Source organism: Aquarana catesbeiana, linkage group LG09 (genome assembly GCF_042186555.1).
Source record: "Aquarana catesbeiana isolate 2022-GZ linkage group LG09, ASM4218655v1, whole genome shotgun sequence".
In the NCBI taxonomy this organism is placed as follows: domain Eukaryota; kingdom Metazoa; phylum Chordata; class Amphibia; order Anura; family Ranidae; genus Aquarana; species Aquarana catesbeiana.
In genome coordinates, this window is record NC_133332.1 from 119,341,802 (window position 1) to 119,358,718 (window position 16,917).

Below are 16,917 nucleotides of genomic sequence, written 5' to 3' on the forward strand. Positions count from 1 at the left end.
AAATAAACAGGTACCTTTTTATTCTGCGTTTATTTACCTTTGTCTTTAAATTCTTACTCCAGCATGCTCCCCTGCTTCCATTATCACCTAGACAAGAATGACATTAACTTTCCTCATGAAGCCCCCTGGGATATGCACATCACATGTCCCTGGAGGCATCGACTTCCACACTACAGCTGGAAGAGGATAGACCCGTGTCATCAGGGGCCAGCACAAGAACCTGGAAGAGACTGAGCCGGCTCCTGATGACATAATGACTGGTACACACAATGAGATTATCAGAGGAATGATCGTCCAGTTTTTTTTTGTATACAAATCTCATATCGAAAATGAAACGTTTACTAAAGTTATGAAAATGTTCGTACGACAGAATAAAAATACGGAAGTAATGTAATGCGTTGTAATGTATTTGTATTGTATTTTCGAATGGCAACTGGTTTGGTATCGTACGAGAAAAATTTCCTTGCTTGTCCAATCAGATAATATCGGATGAATTGTAGTGATCGGCTCACGAAAGCTGTGTACGGATTATCATACGAACGCTTAAAAAGCGGTATTTTTCCTACTATTTTCTGATCATATGTACAGGCCATATGGAAGATGGTGTGGTGGGTATTGGTGTGTGGCAAACTACAGCGAGACACTGCTGAACTGGCTGGGAATGTGGATTATGTTTATTGTGCGTAATCCCAGCAAAAAAGATAAGTAGGCATCTAAAAATAAAAAAAAAAATATCAAATTTTTCAAACAAAAAAACGGGAGGTTTGTTTTAAGTTTTGTATTGTTACATATTACCCACACACAGGAATTGCTAAATTGCTTGTATACCCAATTTTACATATATCTCCTAGCGTCCCAATGCATTATTTATTTACATGTTAAAGTGGTTGTAAACCCCAAATAAAAAACAAAACAAAAAAAACCCTGTAAGACAAAGGGGTAATGAGCCAATATGCCACGCATACTAGCTCATTATGAAATACTTACCTTAGATTGAAGCTGTTGCAGCAGCCCCGCACACCGTTGTGACCGGCGACATGTCCCGGAGTTATTTCCGGGTTTGCGGGCTCCAGCGCTGTGATTGGCCGGAGTCGCGATTACGGTCATTGCACGCTGCTGAAGAAACGGCACGAGCGAGCCGTTTCTTCAGTGCGCGTGCGCCGATGACGTCAGTGCCAGCGTATATGGTAAATATCTCCTAAACTGTGCAAGTTTAATGCCCCATACACACGGCCTGACTTTGTTCGGACATTACGACAACAAAATCCATGGATTTTTTCCGACGGATGTTTGCTTAAACTTGTCTTGCATACACACGGTCACACAAAGTTGTCGGAAAATCCGATCATTCTGAACGCAGTGACGTAAAACATGTACGTCGGGACTATAAATGGGGCAGTGGCCAATAGCTTTCATCTCTTTATTTATTCTGAGCATGCGTGGCACTTTGTCCGTCGGATTTGTGTACACACGATCGGAATTTCCGACAACGGATTTTGTTGTCGGAAAATTTTATATCCTGCTCTCAAACTTTGTGTGTCGGAAAATCCGATGGAAAATGTGTGATGGAGCCTACACACGGTAGGAATTTCCGACAACAAGGTCATATCACACATTTTCCGTCGGAAAATCCGACCGTATGTACAGGGCATAAGAGATATTTACAATACCTACAGGTAAGCCTTATTATAGGCTTACCTGTAGGTACAAGTGATGTAACAGGGTTTACAACCACTTTAACATGGACTGGCCCAAAATAATTGCTGGCAAAATTCATTGAATTGGCCAGCGTCTCTGGGCCTGCAAAATAATATAATATTTCTTTTTGATATACTTCACATCCAAAACGGTGAACCTACTAAATGGAAAACAAATGAATGATGTACACCAACTGAGATAAGTCCAACACTCAAGCTTAACATGTAGGGTTGATTGAATCTCCATGTACCTTTGTTCTGTGTGCATGGGGCAAAATTGAATGTTATCAGGCTATTTTCTCTCCAGGTTGAATGTTATTCATTCATACAGAACAGAATGAGTCAGAAAAATACCACATTATGGCTACTAGACGGAGCTGATGATCATTGTAATAAGTATTTCCTGTGATCATCATTATTATAATACAGGATTTATTATTATTATTATTATACAGGATTTATATAGCGCCAACAGTTTGCGCAGCGCTTTACAACATGGGGCAGACAGTACACTTACAACACAAATCAATACAGGAGGGATCAGAGGGCCCTGCTCGTTAGAGCTTACAATCTAGAAGATTTATGTAGCGCCAACAGTTTCCGCAGCGCTAGTGGCCATATTGCAGTATTTTCCTTATTCACGCAGGTCTATATGAATGAATACCATTCAACCCGGAGAGAAATTAGTCTAGTAACATTCAATTTTGCCTACCATTCATACAGAAAAAATGTACATTTACTGCACGCTCATACATGTTCTGCAATTTTTTGATAAATACACCTCTAATAGTTTCTTAGGTGTTTTTCTAGTATTTAGACAATACACTGCTTCACATATAACACATACCAATGGTTTATATGCATTTTGCAACTGTAGGCCAAAACAGCACTCAGTGGTGTGATGACCTACTCTATATATTCCCAAATATGCATAGCCCTTTTACCTTGCGATATGCAGTAATGCAGGTTACCTATGTACTACACCAGCATATGCTGTCTGCAGGACCTCACTGACAACTAGTAAGGATTAATTGTGTTAGCTTATGTCAATTAGCTTATTTTTTTGTTGCATACCGTCACTTCTTTCTTGCATACAAATTGTTGCACAGGACCCTAAAAGATCAAAATACAGTCTGCAGTAGCCCATAACGACCGATCAAAAATGATCTCTCAACAATCTGACCACAGAGTGCATTGACATTGTCTTTCTGCATTCCTTGGTATATGTCTGTATAATTTGAGGTGCACATAGATAAATAATGTGTTTCCCTGTAATAACATCTGTACAAAACATAGTAAATTACTTAAATGATAGAAGGCACATTGCTCCTTCTCCTAGCCTTAATAGATACATTATTTAAAAACAGAAATGATATATAAATAGGACGCCCCAACACAGTAAAATGTAATAAGTAATTCCAGGACTTTGCCCATCCTCTGGAATTCCCTACCCCAATCTATCAGACTGTCTCCAAATTTATCCACCTTTAGGCAATCCCTGAAAACTTTCCTCTTCAGAGAAGCCTATCCTGCCTCCATCTAACTGCACTATTTTCTCCATTAGTTCACCCCCCCCACAGCTATTACCCTTTTGTATAACTTGACCCTCCCTCCTAGATTGTAAGCTCTAACGAGCAGGGCCCTCTGATTCCTCCTGTATTGAATTGTATTGTACTTGTACTGTCTGCCCTAATGTTGTAAAGCGCTGCGTAAACTGTTGGCGCTATATAAATCCTGTATAATAATAATAATAATAAAAAATCATTTAAATTGGACTCATCCTCATTTGACTTCAGTGATCAAAAGGTTGCTTCCTGTGTTACATAATATTGTTATGCTTTTCCTTAGAGACAATTCATCCATGGGGAAATGGTCATATGTTGTTTTAAATGTATTAATATCTTCCTGGCAATGATGTCATTAACATGAATAACTGCTACATTGTTATGATTAATTTATTATGATTTATCCTCGTGCTCTTTTTTACTATATTCCTATTTTTAGATATGGATCTATTATTTTTATTTTCAGTGTGTGTTAGGCCTCATTTACACTTAAAGTGTTTGTGAAGCCAATATTTTTTTTTTCTATAATTCCCTCTGATATAAAAAAATAAGCTCCACAGTGCATGTCATTTCCAAAAATATGCGGTATAAAAGCTTACTGCAGAGCGCCGTTCGGCATTCAGCTGACTACCCGCTGGTCTCCTCTCTCAATGCGATGGCTGCAGGGGGGGAGGCACTGGGAAACCCCCGCTGATGTCAGCCAAGTCGAGGAGAGGAGACTGGCGGGCAGTCACGTGAGCGCCGAACAGCGCTCTGAAGTAAGCTATTATACCGCACATTTTTAGAAATGACATGCACTGGGGAGCTTACTTCTATATATTAGAGGTAACTATAGAAGGAAAACGGTGTTATTTTTGGTGCAGGAGGGGAGGGTCAGGGAACTAACAGGCAGAGATGGTAGGGGGAAGAAGGACAGAGGAGCTGCAGCTGATGGAGGCACGTACTCTGACCACGGTGTCAGGGCTCAGCAGCCTTGATCATCGTGGTCAGTTTACAAGGGGAGGGTATAGCCAGGTGGGATCAGCCAGGTATTACAGGTGATACAGGGGGCCAAATGACACAGCACAGGTACTGTGCTGTATAACATGCTTCAAGGGAACAGGATCCTTTTTGTTTTTTTTTGGGTTAACAAACGCTTTAAGCCGTGTATCTTTGGTTGCTTATTAAGCCCTTTTTTGTTTTTTTACAAGCGCTTTTGAACACATTTCAGGTTTTAGCATTTTTAAATCTTATATTTAGTCAATAAAAGCTAGTTACTAGGAAAAAAAACACTTGAGAAAAATGTGCCTAGGCACTCTTATTGAAGTCTTTTGGGGGCCAAAACGCATGACTCTGCCCCAAACTAGGCTCGTGTATTTTTTTGAATGACATGCCTCCAGCTACAAGAAACACAATCCTCAGGTGTAATCGGACATCACTGGATTCAATGGAAATCCCAGAATCGAGTGTTTAAGTCAGGGGTGTCCAAACCTTTTTTTCAAAGAGGGCCAGATTTGATGAAGTGAACATGTGTGAGGGCCAATCATTTTGCCTGACATTCTTTGAACCATCAAAATTTGGTCTAAATGTGTTCGTCCGAGCACTAATACACTGTCCAACAAGAATTCTCTTGCCTTTGTGGCTGTGTGTGGTGAAGAGATGAAGAGTGAAGAGATGAGCTTGGGCGTTTTTTATTTACCCTGTTTCCCCGAAAATAAGACCTAGCGTGATTGTCGGTGATGGCTGCAATATAAGCCCTACACCCCAAATAAGCCCTAGTTAAAGTCCTTGTAGGTCTTATTTTCAGGGTAGGGCTTATTTTCAGGGAAACAGGGTAGGGCTTATTTGGGGGGTAGGGCTTATATTGCAGCCATCACCGACAATCACACTAGGTCTTATTTTTGGGGAAACAGGGTATATATATATATATATATATATATATTTATATATATTAGGGCTGGGAGATTTTCTTAAAAAAAAAAATCTTCGATTCTCTTAAAAAAAAAATACTTGATTCACATCGAGTTTTTTTTCTTCTTTGGAAACCGCGCCGGTCCTGAGGCGCTGCGGGCATGAGCTTTTAGGCGAGGCCGCGGCTTCGGCCTAGTCCGCGGCGTCCGGCCTTGCGGACTAGGCCAAAGCCGCGGCCTCACCTAAAAACTCCTTGCCCGCAGCTTCTCAGGACCGATGCGGTGTCAGCGCCGGTCCTGAGGCGCTGCGGGCATGAGTTTTTAGGCGAGGCCGCGGCTTCGGCCTAGTCCGCGGCATCCGGCCGAAGCCACGGACTAGGCCGAAGCCACGGCCTCGCCTAAAAACTCATGCCCGCAGCGCCTCAGGACCGGCGCGGTGAAAAAAAAAAATCTAAAAAAGTCGATTTGCTTAAATTTTTAATCGATTTGACCTCTCAACTCGATTCAAGATTGAAATCGATTTTTTCCCCAGCCCTAATATATATATATATATATTGGGCCCCAATAAATCCCCGAGCGCCGCTCAGGACTAAGGATGAGCTCCGGCGTCTTATTTGAATATACCGTATTTATTGGCGTATAACACGCACTTTAAGAGGGACGTTTCAGGAAAGAACGTAAATCTTAAATAAAGAACTGTGGAGCAAAATAAGGGTCAGTGCCCATCAATGCAGCCCAATCAGTGCCCATCTGCAGCCTTATCATTGCCATGAATGCAGCCTCGCCATGGAGTCATTCTAGGATTAAGCGATTTCTAGAGTGAAATGCATTAATTCATAGTCACTAAGTCACACTGTGAATAAGCACTTTTTAGCATAAAGTGCATTAGAAGTCTTACTCCTCTTGTTGTTTGCCTGTTGTGTGGATTTGCAAAGCTACAAAAAATAAAGAAGTTGATTTTACTGGAGTTCGGTCATCCATTATATTTGTATATTTTATTATTGGTACTGCCATGACCTGAGTACCTTATTTGGTTCTCTTTCATTTAGCTTATCCTTATGATGGCCATAATTTACAGTCACTGATGATAGTTATAATGATGATTTCTCCACAATATTTTAATGCGTAAATATATTACTTGTAATTTATTCACACCGCTGCAATTTTCATTTTGTGTTACACCTTTTTATGCTTTATATACTTTTTACAGAGAGATTTTGAATCCCTTCAGAAAATCCATTTGCTGAAAGTCACACCAAAAATGATGCAAGTAGGACTTTTAAAAAACAAATTCACAGTGCAGATGTAAACTGTGTCCTACAGGAACATAGAATATAGAAGGCAACGCTTTCTGTAAAATAACATAACATCAGTCTCCTCCTCCATGACACTTATTTCCCAAGAAATATATTGAGACCAAAAAGTCTCCTCCTCTTTGTCAGTGCTTGTGAGCCTTCCCTGCCGGCAGAACACAATGATCATTGTTAGTGGCTATAGCCCCCCTACTGAACTGGCTAAGATTCAATAAATCTATGGCCAGCTTAAAATGTTACTAAACCCACAACAGTAAAATCAGTCTGTATATTCAGTAAAGCATGCTTGTTATACTCACGGTGGAACCTAAGGGGTTAAACCTCCACATTCTGTAAAAAAGCTGTTTGATCCTGTCTTCTCTGATCCTCCCCTTCTTCCACTGTCCCCAATCCATCTCCTGATAGAACAGAGGCTAGGGGACAAGCTGCACATGCTCAGTTTGGTGTGTATTGCTAGAGAGTTTTTTTTTTTAGGAGATTGCATGTGATCAGCACAGGGCCAATCAGCACTGTCCAGACAGAGGGACAGGGTCCTGCAGCCTCATAGGACAGCCAGAGTAGAATGAAAACTCCTCCTACGAGATTTAACCAGACTTTGATAGAAGTCACAAGACTGCTCAAACTGCTGATGAAAAAAAGGTTTATCTACTTCCGGACCGCCGCACGCTGATATACGCCCTAACTTTGAAGAGGAATATCGTTGTTATGGCAGCAGCTAGCTGCCATAACCCTGGAATCCTCTTCTTCAGCTGACGGTCCGGTTTCCCATAAGAGTGGTCTCTGCAGCGGATTCTCCGCGGGAGAGGTCCCCCTGCCACTTACTGGAGCTGTCGGTAGCGGCGGAGGCTTCTCCTTCCTGGGTATGGAGACGAGTGAGGGGAAGATGACCCCCACCTATCTCCATACCATTGCAGGGCGGAAGGGACGTCAAAGCGTCACTTCCGCCCATAGCTCTTAAAGGACCAATTTTTTATTTTATTTTTTTTCAAATGACAGAAATTTTTTTTTATTGCATTTTAGTGTAAATATGAGATCTGAGGTCTTTTTGACCCCAGATCTCACATTTAAGAGGTCCTGTCATGCTTTTTTTCTATTACAAGGGATGTTTACATCCCTTGTAATAGGAATAAAAGTGACACATTTTATTTATTTTTTTAAAGAACAGTGTAATAATAAAAAATAAAAGGTAAAATAAATAAGAAAAAAAAAATTTGTAAACGCTCCCCGTCCCGCCGAGCTCGCGTGCATAAGCGAACGCATACGTGAGTAGCGCCCGCATATGAAAACGGTGTTCAAACCACACACGTGAGGTATCGCCGTGATTGGTAGAGCTAGAGCAATAATTCTAGCCCTAGACCTCCTCTGTAACGCAAAACATGCAACCGGTAGAACTTTTTAAATGTCGCCTATGGAGATTTTTTAAGGGTAAAAGTTTGTTGCCATTCCACGAGCGCAATTTTGAAGTGTGACATGTTGGGTATCAATTTACTCTGCGTAACATTATCTTTCACAATATAAACAAAAATTGGGCTAACTTTACTGTTGTCTTATTTTTTTCATTCAAAAACGTGTATTTTTTCAAAAGAAGGTGTGCGCAAATACGGTGTAACAGAAAGGATTGCAACAACCACCATTTTATGCTCTAGGGTGTTAGAAACAAAAATGTATAATGTTTGGGGGTTCTAAGTCATATTCTAGAAAAAAAAAAACCCTGTTTTTAACTTGTAAACAACAAATCTCGGAAAGAGGCTTGGTCCTTAAGTAGTTACATTTACTAAAACTATTGTATTTCCACGTTCTGTTTACTGTGGGAGACCAGATATAGTGAATGCAGGGTCCTGGGTTTAGCTACTTGCTGACCAGGCCTTTTCTGGGACTCTTTGTTTACAAGTTTAAATTAGTATTTTTTTGCTAGAAAATTACTTAGAACCCCCAAACATTATATACATTTATTAGCAGAGACTCTACAGAAAGAAAATGGTGATGTTGCAATATTTTATGTCACACTGCATTGGCACAGCGGTCTTTTAAACGCATTTTTTTTGTTTAAAAACACACTTTAATGAATTTTTTTAAAAAAGCAAAACAAAATATTTACTCAATTTTTGTTGTATAATATGAAAGATGATGTTACGCTTAGTAAATAAATACCTAACATGTCATGCTTTAAAATTGCGTACCTTTGTGGAATGGCCACAAACTTCGGTACTTAAAATACTTTATAGGCGACGCTTTCAAAATGTTTACAGGTTACCTGTTTAGAGTTACAGAGGAGGCCTCACACTATAATTATTGCTCTCGCTCTAACGATCATGGCAATACCTCACATGTGTGGTTTCAACACCATTTACATATGTGGGCATGACTTACATACGTGTTCACTTCTTCGCGCTTCCATGGAGGGATGAGGTGCTTTAAATTTTAATTTTCTTCTTATTATTTTTATGCTCGCTGTTGGTAGGTGCTCAGTAAGGATGAGCTCCGGCGTGTTCGCACACTCCACGTGCAGAGCCCGCCAGGAAGTCGGCACAGCGCTGCGCTAATCACAGGCAGTGAGACATTTTCCCCATGCGCGGCTACAGAGATCGGGAAACGTCTCACTGCCTGTGATTAGTGCAGCGCTGTGCCGACTTCCTGGCGGGCTCTGCACGTGGGCTATGCGAATGCGCCGGAGCTCATCCCTAGTGCTCGGTGTAGGTAGGACAATGGTCGGTGTAGGTAGGACAATGGTCGGTGTAGGTAGGACAATGGTCGGTGTAGGTAGGACAATGATTGGAGTAGGTAGGACAATGATTGGAGTAGGTAGGAGCTCTTGTAGGTAGGACAGTGGTCGGTGTAGGTAGGATAATGCTTGGTGTAGGTAGGACAATGCTCGGTGTAGGAGGTGGGACAGTGCTCGGTGGAGGTAGGTGTAGGTAGGACAGTGGAAGGTGTAGGTAGGAGAGTGGAAGGTGTAGGTAGGACAATGCTTGGTGTAGGTAGGACAATGCTTGGTGTAGGTAGGACAATGCTCGGTGTAGGTAGGACAATGCTCGGTGTAGGTAGGACAATGCTCGGTGTAGGTAGGACAATGCTCGGTGTAGGTAGGAGCTCTTGTAGGTAGGACAGTGGAGGGTGTAGGTAGGACAATGCTCGGTGTAGGTAGGACAATGCTCGGTGTAGGTAGGACAATGTTCGGTGTAGGTAGGACAATGTTCGGTGTAGGTAGGACAATGTTCGGTGTAGGTAGGATAGTGCTCGGTGTAGGTAGGTGGTCGGAGTAGGTAGGACAGTGTTTGGTGTAGGTAGGTGCTCGGTGTAGGTAGGTCAGTGCTTGGTGTAGGTAGGACAATGTTCGGTGTAGGTAGGACAATGCTCAGTGTAGGAGGTAGGACAGTGCTCGGTGTAGGTAGGTGCTCGGTGTAGGTAGGACAGTGGAGGGTGTAGGTAGGACAAAGCTCGGTGTAGGTAGGAGCTCTTGTAGGTAGGACAATGCTCGGTGTAGGTAGGAGCTCTTGTAGGTAGGACAATGCTCGGTGTAGGTAGGAAATGTTCGGTGTAGGTAGGACAATGTTCGGTGTAGGTAGGACAATGTTCGGTGTAGGTAGGACAATGTTCGGTGTAGGTAGGACAATGTTCGGTGTAGGTAGGTCAGTGCTCGGAGTAGGTAGGCCAGTGTTTGGTGAAGGTAGGTGCTCGGTGTAGGTAGTTCAGTGCTTGGTGTAGGTAGGACAATGCTCAGTGTAGGAGGTAGGACAGTGCTCGGTGGAGGTAGGTGCTCAGTGTAGGTAGGTCAGTGCTTGGTGTGGGTAGGTAGGTGCTCGGTGTGCCTGTCCTCCATACACGTGTGATCAGCTATTGGAGGATGTCTGGACACACACACACACACACACACACACCGATAATCTGGGGTTGTGCAGTGTCAGGACACCATGTCAGTGTGGATCACACACTGTGTACTCTGCTCGGTATTCGGGTCAGTGGCGGTGATCGTGTCCCCCTCCCCCGGGTTGCTGTATCGTCCCGCTTGTGCCTCCTCCACCCCGTCCCTCCATGTACCTTCTCTCCGCCGCCTCTCCGTCCCTTTGTCAGCTGCCTCTGGCCGCAGTGCCGCCCCGGAGCCACAGCGCTGACGTCACAGCTCCTGCTGCGGATGCTGAGCTTCTGCTGCCTCCTCTGTCAGCGGAGCACACAGTCCACCCGGCGCCGTCCTCATCGTACGGATCACAGGATCGAGGGTGTGAGGCCTCCGCTTCACCGAACTACAGAGCAGGGCCGGGGAGTAGGACATGAAGGCCCATGGGTCAGCAATGTCTTCACTGCCAGATACAAACATATTCCGCACCCCTCTGCCGGACAGGGCTCTATATCCTCCTGACCGACCACCTGCCTATACCTCCTCACCTGCCAGGCACAAACCACCCACACAACTTTTTATCGTCAGGAGAGCAGTGGGCATCTCTCCCCTTCTCTATAGGCCAGCTTTCCTCCACCGGGGTTCCAATGAAACTCCAAAGGTTTCCTCTAGAAAATAAGGGGGTTTCATTGAACTTTAGAGGGTTCCTCCAGGGGATGAGGGGGTGGTTCTATGGAACTACAGAGGATGAGTAGGTTTCATGGAACTCCAGAGGGTTCCTCCAGAGGAAGAGGGGGTTCCATGGAACTCCAGAGGATGAGGGGTTCCAACAGAGGATGAGGGGTTCCATGGAACTCCAGGAGGGTTCCTCCAGAGGATGAGGGGTTCCATGGAACTCCAGAGTATGAGGGGGTTCCATGGAACTCCAAAAGGTTCCCGACAGGTTTGGGGGGCTCCATTGAACTCCAGAGGGTTCCTCCAGAAGATAAGAGGGTTCCGTGGAACTCCAGAGGGTCCCTCCAGATGATGAGGGTGTTCCAGGGAACTCTAGAGGGTTCCTCCACAGGATAAGGGGGTTTCATGGAACTCTATAGAATTCCTCCAGAGGATAAGGGGGGTCCATGGAACTCAAGAGGGTTCCTGCAGAGGATGAGTGGGTTCTATAGAACTCAGGAGGGTTCCTCCAGAGGATGAGGGGGTTCCATGGAACTCTAGAGAATTCCTTCAGAGCATGAGGGGGTTCCACTGAATCAGATAGGGTTCCTCCAGAGGATGAGGGGGTTCCATGGAACTCTAGAGAAGCTCCTTCTGAGGATGAGGAGGTTCCATGAAACTCCAGAGGATGAGGGGGTTCAATGGAACTCCAGAGGGTTCTTGCACAGGATGAGGGGGTTCCATTGAGCTCCAGAGGATTTATCCACAGGATGAGCGGTTTCCTTGGAACTCCAGAGGATGAGAGGGGTCCATGGAACCCTAGGTTTCTCCACAGGATAGGGGTGTTCCAGGGAACTCTAGAGGGTTCCTCCACAGGATGAGGGGGTTCCATGGAACCCCAAAGGATGAGGGGGTTCCATGGAGCTCCAGAGGGTTCCTCCACAGAATGAGGGGGTTCCATTGAACTCCAGAGGATGAGGGGCTTCCATGGAACTCAAGAGGTTTACTCTAGAGGATGAGGGGGTTTCATGGAACTCAATAGAATTCCTCCAGAGGATGAGAGTGTTCCTCCAGAGGATAAGGGGGGTCCATGAAACTCAAGAGGGTTCCTGCAGAGGATGAGTGGGTTCCATAGAGCTCAGGAGGGTTCCTCCAGAGGATGAGGGGGGTTCCATGGAACTCCAAAGGGTTCCTCCAGAGGATGAGGGGGTTCCATGGAACTCTAGTAGGTTCCTTCAGAGGATGAGGGGTTCCACTGAACCAGACAGGGTTCCTCCAGAGGATGAGGGGGTTCCATGGAACTCTAGAGAATTCCTTCAGAGGATGAGGAGGTCCAATGAAACTCCAGAGGGTTCCTCCAGAGGATGAGAGGGTTCCATGGAGGTTTACTCTAGAGGATGAGGGGGTTTCATGGAACTGAATAGAATTCCTCCAGAGGATAAGGGAGTCCATGGAACTCAAGAGGGTTCCTGCAGAGGATGAGGGGGTTCCATGGAACTCCAGTGGGTTCCTTCAGAGGATGAGGGGTTCCACTGAACCAGATAGGGTTCCTCCAGAGGATGGGGGGGGGTTCCATGGAACTCCAGAGGGTTCCTCTAGAGGATGAGGGGGTTCCATGGAACTTTAGAGAATTCCTTCAGAGGATGAGGAGGTTCCATGAAACTCGAGAGGGTTCCTCCAGAGGATGAGGGGGTTCCATGGAATTCTAGAGGATGAGGGGGTTCAATGGAACTCCAGGGGGTTCCTCCACAGGATGAGGAGGTTCCATTGAGCTCCAGAGGATTTATCCACAGGGTGAGTGGTTTCCTTGGAACTCCAGAGGGTTCCTCCAGAGGCTGAGAGGGATTCCATGGAACCCTAGAGGGTTTCTCCACAGGATGGGGGTGTTCCAGGGAACCCTAGAGGGTTCCTACACAGGATAAGGGTGTTCCATGGAACCCCATAGGATGAGGGGGTTCCATGGAGCTCCAGAGGGTTCCTCCACAGAATGAGGGGGTTCCATTGAACTCCAGAGGATGAGTGGCTTCCATGGAACATAAGGGGGTTTCATGGAACTCAGTAGAATTCCTCAAGAGGATGAGAGGGTTCCTCCAGAGGATAAGGGGGGTCCATGGAACTCAAGAGGGTTCCTGCAGAGGATGAGTGGGTTCCATAGAACTCAGGAGGGTCCCTCCAGAGGATGAGGGGGTTCCATGGAACTCCAGTGCTTTCCTTCAGAGGATGAGGGGTTCCACTGAACCATATAGGGTTCCTCTAGAGGATGAGGGGGTTCCACGGAACTCTAGAGAATTCCTTCAGAGGATGAGGAGGTCCCATGAAACTCCAGAGGATGAGGGGGTTCCATGGAATTCCAGAGGATGAGGGGGCTCCATTGAACTCCAGAGGGTTCCTCCAGAAGATGAGGGGGTTCCATGGAACTCCAGAGGATGAGAGGGTTCTGTGGAACTCCAGAGGGTCCCTCCAGACGATGAGTGTGGTCCAGGGAGCTCTAGAGGGTTCCTCCACAGGATGAGGGGGGTTCATGGAACTCAATAGAATTCCTCCAGAGGATGAGAGGGTTCCTCCAGAGGATGAGGGGGGTCCATGGAACTCTAAAGGGTTCCGGCAGAGGATGAGTGGGTTCTATAGAACTCAGGCGGGTTCCTCCAGAGGATGAGGGGGTTCCATGGAACTCCAGTGGGTTCCTTCAGAGGATGAGGGGGTTCCACTGAACCAGATAGGGTACCTCCAGAGGATTAGGGGGTTCCATGGAACTCTAGAGAAGTTCCTTCAGAGGATGAGGAGGTTCCATGAAACTCCAGAGGGTTCCTCCAGAGAATGAGGGGGTTCCATGGAATTCCAGAGGATGAGCGGGTTCAATGGAACTCCAGAGTGTTCCTGCACAGGATGAGGGGGTTCCATTGCGCTCAAGAGGATTTATCCACAGGATGAGCGGTTTCCTTGGAACTCCAGAAGATGAGAGGGTTCCATGGAACCCTAGAGGGTTTCTCCACAGGATGGGGGTGTTCCAGGGAACTCTAGAGGGTTCCTCCACAGGATGAGGGGGTTCCATGGAAACCCAAAGGATGAGGGGGTTCCATGGAGCTCCAGAGGGTTCCTGCACAGGATGAGGGGGTTCCATGGAGCTCCAGAGGATTTATCCACAGGATGAGCGGTTTCCTTGGAACTCCAGAGGATGAGAAGGTTCCATGGAACCCTAGAGGGTTTCTCCACAGGATGGGGGTGTTCCAGGTAACTCTAGAGGGTTCCTCCACAGGATGAGGGGGTTCCATGGAACCCCAAAGGATGAGGGGCTTCCATGGAACTCAAGAGGTTTCCTCCAGAGGAAGAGGGGGTTTCATGGAACTCAACAGAATTCCTCCAGAGGATGAGAGGGTTCCTCCAGAGGATGAGGGGGGTCCATGGAACTCAAGAGGGTTCCTGTACGGAGGACACAAAAAGAGTTTGGTTAGGAGCACAATCTATGTCCAGACAACTGGCATTGCAGTTGGCTGAAAACAAATGTTTTTTCCTGCAACAGACACATTTTGAAGAGGGGGAGTCTACTAGGCACATGCTGGCTATTCTAGCGCATGCACAGATCTCCACCTCTACAGTTTCGGCCATACGTGATGCGCAGGGTGTCACTCAAATGCAGACTGCCACAGTAATACAAATCTTTAGAACATTTTATATGGATATCTACTCATCTAAAGTGCAACCTACAGAAAGGGAAATAGAGAGCTTTTTAGAAAAGTGTACATTACCTCATTTGTCTCGGACACGGCCTTACTTAATGCCCCACTAACGGAGGAAGAATTAGCTACGGCAATAGCACAAACTCATAATAACAAATCCCTTCTGTCCGAGGTCTACAAAAGATATGCGGGCACGGGGCGTGGCCTGGACATGGCTGAATGAAGTCGCATCTCTGGTGAGCTCCTGGCCCTCCCCTGCCTACCTCGGCTTTTCAACCTGCTATTACCGGCATGTGTTCAGCAAAACGACACAGAAGAGCAGCAACTAGGGTGACCCGCTCCAGTGCTTTCAGGAACGATATCCAACACTTTTTCTCGCAGCTCCAGAGACTGTCTCCGAACACTGCAATGGCGGCTGCACGTGGCTCTTCCCAGGAAACACAAGCGTCTACTCCCAGCCTCCATCCCCCAGCTCCTCGGCCTCAACGACCTACCTTCCGGGGACCCCAGCGGCCTTGCGACCTGATCTAACAGCCCCCATGCATTCTCCACAGGCTGGTCAGTTGGACCAGGACATTCGTACCTTGCTACAAGCCCTCCCCACCAAAACGGAGATTGAGGCTTTAATCCTCCAGATAGAGGAGACGCACCGGAGAGACATCCAGGAGGTGCGAGAGGAGGTACAGGAGCTCTCAGACAGGATGACATTGGGAGAATCCTCTCTCTCATCCCTGGCACAAAGAGTGACGGACCTGGAGCAATCTCAAGTCGCACACAGGGACGCATCCATTGAGCTACAACTACACTTGGAGGACATTGAAGACCAGAGCTGCAGGAACAACCTGCGGCTTCGCGGCATCCCAGAAGCCACAGGCACGGAAGATCTGGGGGCCACTGTTACTGCCATCTTCCATAAGCTGTTGGATCCCCCTCCGCCCTCCCTGGAGCTTGACAGGGTACACAGGGCCTTGGGACCGAGGTCAGTTGATCCCGACCGACCGCGAGATGTAATTTGTCGCCTGCACCGCTACACACAGAAAGAGGAGATCGCCCACAGAGCTTGGGACCATGGTGAAGTGGACTTTGATGGAGCCCTTATCAAAATTCTTTCAAGACCTCTTACGGGCAACGCTGCGGCGCAGAGTACTCCTTCGCCCGGTCCTAGAGCTAGTGAGGAGACATGGCTGTACCTATCGTTGGGGGTACCCGCTGACTGTCCTGATCAAGAGGGATTCCACCTCCTTCATGCTCCGCACAACGTCGGATCTGCCTGCCCTGTTTTCCTTCCTAGGATCCTTCCCTATTCAGGTCCCCGACTGGCTTCAATACCTCCCGAGACCTACCGGCAGACCGGGCACATCTGCAGTCAGGGGACCTCCATCGGCACGTCCGCAGAGAAGTCTAGGAGATTCCGGGCGTCTTCCCCGAATCAGCCGTGTGAGTACTGAGTGGACAGATGTCATTGGTGAGGTGCCCCCCTTCCTCCCCACACCTTGGTTTACTGCATAGCAGCTGCAATCCCGTCCTACCCAACTGTGATGGCTTCAGGGCTGCAGAGCTCCTTCTAGTGCATCGGTTCCCCTCCGGGAACGGACTACGTCTCAGGTGGAGTCCCCCCCCCTCTATCTGTGTGGCCGCATCGAGACGTTTTACTCCCCACCCTCCCTCCCCCTGCTAATGCACCCCTGTCTACGGCGCCGTTGAGTGCCCGCTGTTGCAGAGAGTAAGGATCCCGAACAGACTGCAGTTACACATGTGGTGGGGAACATATCTTTACCCGTCCTAACGATCCAAGACTTGTGAGTTGTCAATGTTATATGTTGCCTGAAGATACTGATACGTTGTGTATTAGGCTTTTAGACACCCATAATGATAAATATATGCCTATGTTTGGGATGCCTTGGACATGAACACGGTTGATCTTGGGGGTTGGCAGGGGAGCTGCTCTTGGGGGAGAGAGGAGCACTCCCCTTCCCTCGGTTGATCTTTGTCTGCTGTCCCTCTCTCCTGGGGGTTTTAGATAGGGGCGCACCATAGTGAGCTACGTTACCTTCCATTACACTACATTTGCAGATATGCATCTACTGTAGGTGGTTCGGGAGGAGGGGGGTGGGAGATATGACCCCTCATCACTGCTGGGCAATGAGAAATGGGGATCATGACCCTTATGGGCGACCCCCGTAATGCTAGCCTGTTGGTTTTTGGTTTCCATGCGGCCCCCCCTTAACATTAACATGCCTGACCGTGATATCCAGAGAGGAAGGGCAGGTTTGAGTTGGGCATTACA

General features: G+C 46.8%; 1 protein-coding gene across 3 annotated transcripts in view; it reads right to left on the reverse strand.

Moving 5' to 3' along the window:
- Positions 1–10,769, reverse strand: part of MOSPD1 (motile sperm domain containing 1) — a 70,572-nt gene extending 59,803 nt beyond the window's left edge. For 2 of the 3 annotated variants that reach the window (XM_073599196.1, XM_073599195.1), the window contains exon 1: positions 10,503–10,769. The gene's annotated coding sequence lies outside the window, so the exon portion shown is untranslated. The remainder of the gene's footprint in view (positions 1–10,502) is intronic. The other variant, XM_073599197.1, reaches the window with a different exon arrangement.
- Positions 10,770–16,917: the final 6,148 nt, after the last annotated feature.